The following is a 6,615-nucleotide window of genomic DNA, read 5'->3' on the forward strand; positions in this document are numbered from 1 at the left end:
TGCCATGTGGAAGACCTGCTGTTTAATATGAATAGCAGAGCCGAGATAGGCAGAATTTAAAATAAAAACCCTAGGAATGGTTAACAAGTAATGACTGAGAATGATATTGCAATGCAGGTAAGTTGAGTATATCTTGTGAACTTGAGAAATAACATTTAAGGTTTTCTTGATATATAATAGTCTAGTAAGAATTCAGTATGATACTTCAACAAGTTTTCTTAATTTTTTACAATCTGTTCATATTTACTGTGAAAGAAGAGGAGTTGTATGGGAAAGGCTTGGGAAGAAACAAGACTCAGTAATCAAAACTGCACCTCAGAATGTGTATATATTCAACTTCATTAACTTGTTGGAGGCCCTAAGTCTCAAGCTTTCATGTGAACTGGCATGATTTTGTTTAAAAGTATTTGGTGATGAGCGAAACTCAAAAGTTGTAATTCCTATTGCAGTTTTATTTCTCAGCCCAGTGGTGATGAATCAGATGATACATTTCATGTCAGCCTGGCAATGTTTGGGACTTTTTCAGGCAATGATCTAGGAAATAAGAAAGATTTTCAGTGAACAGCCTCTGTTGGTTCTGAGTTTTCATTCCTGTTAGTTTGACTTGTTAAAAATACACTTGATTTGCTTTAATACAGGACCCACTAAAGTCCTTCAGATGGAGACTCAACAGGGCACTTACACAGGTCTGTCAGATACTTTTAGGTGGCAGTGAAAAATGGTGCATTAAATTGGCGTGTGAAGGTAATTTAAATGCAGATGCTGTAACATGTTTGGTATAGTTATATAATTGCTTGTTGTAATTATAGCTACCTATGTTTACAACATTTACTTGAATGGAGTGATCAGCTAGCAACTGTGTAAAAATCATTATTCTTCAAACATTGACAGTTTCTGTGCTTTTATGTCCTTTCTTTTTTCCTCCCACTACAAGAATTATAGTAAACCTTTTACATGCAAATCAAAATAGTGGATGAAGGACTGAATGAAATTCTGTGCTTTGTGTTATACAGAATACCTGGATTTGTCTTGGTCCTCTCAGTTATAAAATCCACTGCTTCAGACTTCGAAGACTTCAAATTCTTACACAGAAATCTGGACTCTTGGCTGGTTGGAAATCTCAGACTGATGGGCAACAACAGCGCTGTGTGTGGGGACGTTCTTTTGCAGGCTTTGTCCTTTAGGTGTTTCCCTTCTGTTACATGCCAGGCTGACATGAACTGTGTAGTGTAGCCAGACCTGTGAGTGCAGAGCAACAGACTTTTAAATAAACCAAGTATTGAGGCTTGTATGCCCTTAGAGTTGCCATCAGAGGGCATGAGCCTGTTCAAACCAGCCCTCACCATCCATCTCTAGTAGTGCATTAAGGACAGAACTGGGAGCTGTCTCTGCCCTAAAAGGCAGTGTCTGTGCTGACCTCAGAAAGTAAAATTTTGTGTGTGCGTGACTCCCTTTGTGAACCCTTGACATTTTCATGTAGTACTATGCAGCTCTGAGTTTCCAGGTTTATAGAAGGCAAATTAATCTCTTGCATTAAACTTTCTTATGCGTGTTGTGATTGGAAGTGAGGGAGAAAATACCGTGATGGGTGGTGGGCTCCTGAAAGAGGATGATGGTGCCTTTCCTTGGGAAGGAAAGCACCTCGACACAGTATTGGTATGCAGATGTTGGGTGCCCAAGGGAGGTTAAGGCCAGCAACATCTTCCTCTCCTGATTGTGTCTGTGGGAGCAATCCCCAGTGCTACTCAGTTTTGTGGAATCCGAGTTTCAGAGGTCAACTGACGAAGGGTTACATTGCCTCTCCTTGGGAAGGAAAGCACCCAGCTCCAGTGCTGGTAGTGCACATTTGTAGGGGACCCATGGAAATTCTTGGCCAAGAACAACTTTCTCTCTTGGCACTTTTTTTGTGGGAGCCATCCCCAGACATATTTTGGAGGTGGTGTCAAGACTCTGGAGTGGGCTCCTGAAAGGAGATTAAATTACCTTTCCTTGGGAAGGAAAGTACCTAGCCCCAGTATTGGTGGTGCAGATAATAAGATGCCCAGGGGAGTTAACAGCCAGGAATACTTCATTTTCTTGGAAACCTTTGTGTGGGAGCAATCCCTGGACAGGGATTCAATTCTGGAGCTCAGCTTCACATTTCAGTGTTGGGCTCGTGAAAGGATGACAGCATCTTTCCTTGGGAAGGAATGTATTGCCAGTGTTGGTGATTCATATGAAAGTCTGCCCAGAGGTGGTAACAGCCAGCAACAACTTTCTGTCCTGGATGCTTTTGTGTGAGATCAGTCCCTCAATGTATTCAGGACCAAATGAATTCACAATGTGTTGGAGCCCGGCTCCAATTTTCAGAGCAGGTCTTGTGAAAAAGAATGGCAATACCTATCCATGGAAGGGACAGAACCTGATCCCACTGGAGGTGTTGGAAATGGGAGGTGCCCAGGGAGTATAACAGCCAACAAAAGGGTTGTTTTCTAGCACTTTTCCTATGGGAGCAATCCCCAATTGCATTCAATTTTGGAGCTGGTATCCAAAGTTAGGAGAAGGGCTTTCTGAACAAGTATGGCAGTAGCTCTCCTTGGGAAGGAAGGCACGTACTCTCAGTGTTGGCAATGCAGATGATAGATGTTCATGGGATATAAAGGCTAGCAAGGGTTTTCTGTCCTGACACATTTTGTGTGAGAGTAATTCAGAATGTATTCCATAATTCTGCAGGTAGTATGCAGAATTGGTAAGCGAGCTCCTGAAGGAGGATGACAGCACCTTTCCTGAGGAAGGAAGGCATGTATGGACAGTTTGGGTGCTCCGGATGATCATCTGCCTGATGGAGGTAAAGGCCAACAACAGCTTTCTGTCCTGGAACCTTCTGTGTGGGAGCAATCCTTGAAGGTAATCAGTTTTGGAGCCCAACTCGAATTTCCAGTTAGTTTTCTGAAAGAGGATGACAGTATTTCCCCTAGGAAAGGAACGTAACTCCAGTGTTGGTACTGCAAAGACCAATCAGAGGAGGTAAAGGCCAGCAAGAGCATTTTCTCCTGGAACCTTATATGTGGGAGAAAATCTTAAACATATTTAATTTTGGAGCTCAGCTGCAAGTTCCAGAGGTGGGATTCTGAAATAGGAAGTCACTACTTTTCTTTGGGAAGGAATGCACAGTATTCTGAGTGTTGGTGGGAATTTGTCTTTGTCCTGGAAGATCAAGGAGAGCAAACCAGATACATCAAAATAAATTATTTACTCTCATAGTCTTCAGATGACAACATCCCCTATTTGGTTACCACCTCCAAAAAAGAATCAGTCTGGGCTTTGAGCCCAAACAAAAAGTGCCAGGACAGAAAGCTTGTGCTGGCCTTTATCTCTCCTGGGCAGCCTTTCATCTGCACCACCACTGTGGGGACCAAGTGCTTTCCTTCCAAAGGTGAATGTACTGCCATAAATTTCAGAATACCTCCTCCAAAATTTGAACCTGGGCACCATCATTAAAAACATCCAGGGATTGCTCCCAAATGAAAGATGCCAGAACACAAAGCTGATACTGGTCCTTCTCTCTCCTTGGCAAACTGTCATCTGCTTCACAAATATTGTGGCTTAGTGCTTTTCTGCCAAAGGAGAGGCAGCCTCATCCATTTTCTGGAGCCCACATCCAAAATTGAAATACAGCCTTCAAATCTGAATTGGTCCCAAAATTGAGGCTATACAGGAGACCCCATGAGAACAAACTGTTACTGGCTTTTAGCTCTCCTGAGCAGCCTGTTGACTTCAGCCACCACTGGGGCTACATGCTTTCCTCCACAAGGAAAGATACTGCCATTCACTTTTTGAAGGGCATATGCAAAATTTAAATTAAATCTTCAAAACTAAATGGGGCATAGGATTACTCTCACAAAAAAAAAAAAAAAAAAAAAAAAAAAAAAGTGCCCCAAGAAGAAAGGTTTTGTTGCTGTTTACCTCACCTGGGCAGCCTACCATCTATACAAAAAATACTGGGGCAAGGTGCCTTCCTTTTCCCTGAAGGCTGTTTCACGCCCTTTCTCTCTCCCTCCTACAAATTTGGATACCACAGCTCAATTGAATACATCCAGGGAATGATCCCACACAAGAGGTTTCAGAACAGGAAGGAGTTGCTGGGCTTTACCTCTGTGAGGCAGCCTCTCATCTGCAACTGCCACACTGGGACACAGTGCTTTCCTTCTCCAGTAAAAGCACAGTCATCCTTCTCCAGGAGCTTACAGCAACATTTGCCTACCACTCCAATATTGAATTTGTCCTAGGATTGATCTAAGAGAGAAAGGTGCCAGGACAGAAAGGGCTTTACCTTCACTGGACAGACAATCCTCTGCAGGATGAGCTCGCTTACATTTCCAAGGAAAGGTAATGTGATTTACATTCAGGATAATAGCTCTGACAAATGGATCTAAACTGCTAAGGGAAGAAGTGTTGCTGGTCTTTACCTACCCTGGGTAAGTTATTGTCTCCTACTGAAACACGTGGTCTAGGTGCTTTCCTTCCCATGTAAAAGAACTGTTGTTCTCTTTCAGGATGCCTCCTGCAATTTTGAATACATCCAAGGGTTGCTTGCACAAAAAACATTTTAGGACAGAAACTTCGTACTGGCCTTTACCTCCCCTTGTGATCTGGACCAGCAACACTGGCACTATGTTCTTTATTTCCAAAGGGATGGTACTGTCACTCAGTTCCTGGACCCCACTGGACCACACCTCAGAAATTTCAGGCTAAGCTCAAAAATTGTGTATGTCCAAGGGATTGCTCCAACACAACAGGTGCCAGGCTGGAAAGCTGTAGCTGGACTTCACCTTCAGTGGGCAGCCTGTGATCAGCACTTAAAAACACTGGTTCTCCAGGTTTTCCTTCCCATGGAACAATAGTTTCCCAGTTGTAAGAGGGAGTGAGTGCTGCTGGAGCGTGATGTGAATTAAGGGTTGCAAATGGAATCTGAAGGCCAGACAAACTTTTCTGTCCTGCCACATTGTTTTTTGCCAGTACTGACAATTTCGACTTGGGATGTGCACACTTCATCGCTTCTGGAGAATCAGGAAGGACATTTACCTCTTTTGCAACAATGCTGCCGCCATCATGTGGAGCTGAGCAACCATGACAGGGAAGGTAAGAGACCATGAGCTTTTTATTATGACACTGTTAGTGTGGGAACAGTTAGTAAACTGTTTGGGATCTTGGGTCTGTAAGAGGGAAAGAATGGGAAGGTATATAGAGAAGGAAACTGAGTAGAACCAGGGAATGCACAGGCTGCAAGTGGAAGGTGATGCCCAGCCCTTTTGTTTTGTTCTAGGACCTTTCTCTGGGGGATTTTTGAGATTTCAAATTGGCAGATGGACTCACCAGACTGCAGGAGTATGAGACCCTTCATACAGCTGGCAAGAAGAGTGCCTAGCCCCAGTTTGTGAGGCACTGATAGGCAGTGAGGAGAAGGGGCAGTCCAGCAATTCCTTCTTTACTGGTACATTTTTCTGTGTGAGCTGTAGCTGTTTAATTTCCTGTATCCGCAGCAGCTATTCCAAAAGCCCAATTATGTCCTTTTGGGTCCTTGAAATACCCTCTCCTGAGGTAATCTATGTGCAGAATGTCCAGGGCCTCTGGGCCAGTCACAATGGGGTGATTCTGCCATTTGTTTGCAGTCAGGCTCATTTCAGCTTCCAGCAGTCACTGTTGGGATCCCCCTGTCAACCCAGAAATACAAATGGATTCTGCCCCTAAATACCTTGATGGCATCAGGGTACTTTGTGCACCAGTGTCAGTTAAAGCCTTGTATTTGTGCCAGGCCATTGGATGGACACAGTCCCATGGAGCAGATTGTTCCTTTCCTCCACCTGGCAGAACACAGGGCCCCTCGAGTTCTGGTCGTGGTACTCACTGCTCACTTCTTGTAAATGTGAACTGGAATCCTTCACGAGGATTGGAAGTAGCATCAGCCCTCCTATGGTGTCTAGGGCCTTGCCCACAGGAAAGGGGAAAGGCATTTATCCTTGAGGCATTCCCTCAAGGATGATATTCTTCCCATCAGCTCACATACCAGTGCTGCCAGGGCAGAGGTGGCTTTTCCATCCCACTTCTTCATGTGCTCTCCATAGTCACGCAGGTAAAACCACAGGTTACTTGTGGTATGCACCCTTTCTCTCAAGGAGGTTCTGGCTCCAAATAGCAGAGACTCCAGGCTCGAGTGGTGGGATGTGGAACACTTCTTTTAATCACTGGAAGTCCCCTTTAAAATCACTTCAGGTTCTTGGACAGTCTTTCCACAGACAAGGGAGTAGAAAAAAATACTTCATAGAGCTGAAGTTTGGTAAAGTTTGGTAACTACTCTTTGTTCTTCTTCTTCCCATGACATCTCTGCCAATGACCTGGAATATGCTCTGTGAGAATTTCTGCCACACAATTTGTGTACACTGGACTTCATCTGGATTTACAAAGGACTGCTCATCATTTGAATCCTTATAGATCATCTCCAGCACAGCTAATTCCAAGATACTGGGTACCTTGCTCCACAGCATTCCACTTGTCTCAGTGCACTACTCAATCATCCTTGAGCAACTGCCTTTCCCTCACACTTGACTTGAAGGAGTTGCCTTCAGAGCCTGAGAG

Source organism: Pseudopodoces humilis, chromosome 2 (genome assembly GCF_049639895.1).
Source record: "Pseudopodoces humilis isolate 2021_Gansu_Grassland_sample_001 chromosome 2, ASM4963989v1, whole genome shotgun sequence".
Taxonomy (NCBI): domain Eukaryota; kingdom Metazoa; phylum Chordata; class Aves; order Passeriformes; family Paridae; genus Pseudopodoces; species Pseudopodoces humilis.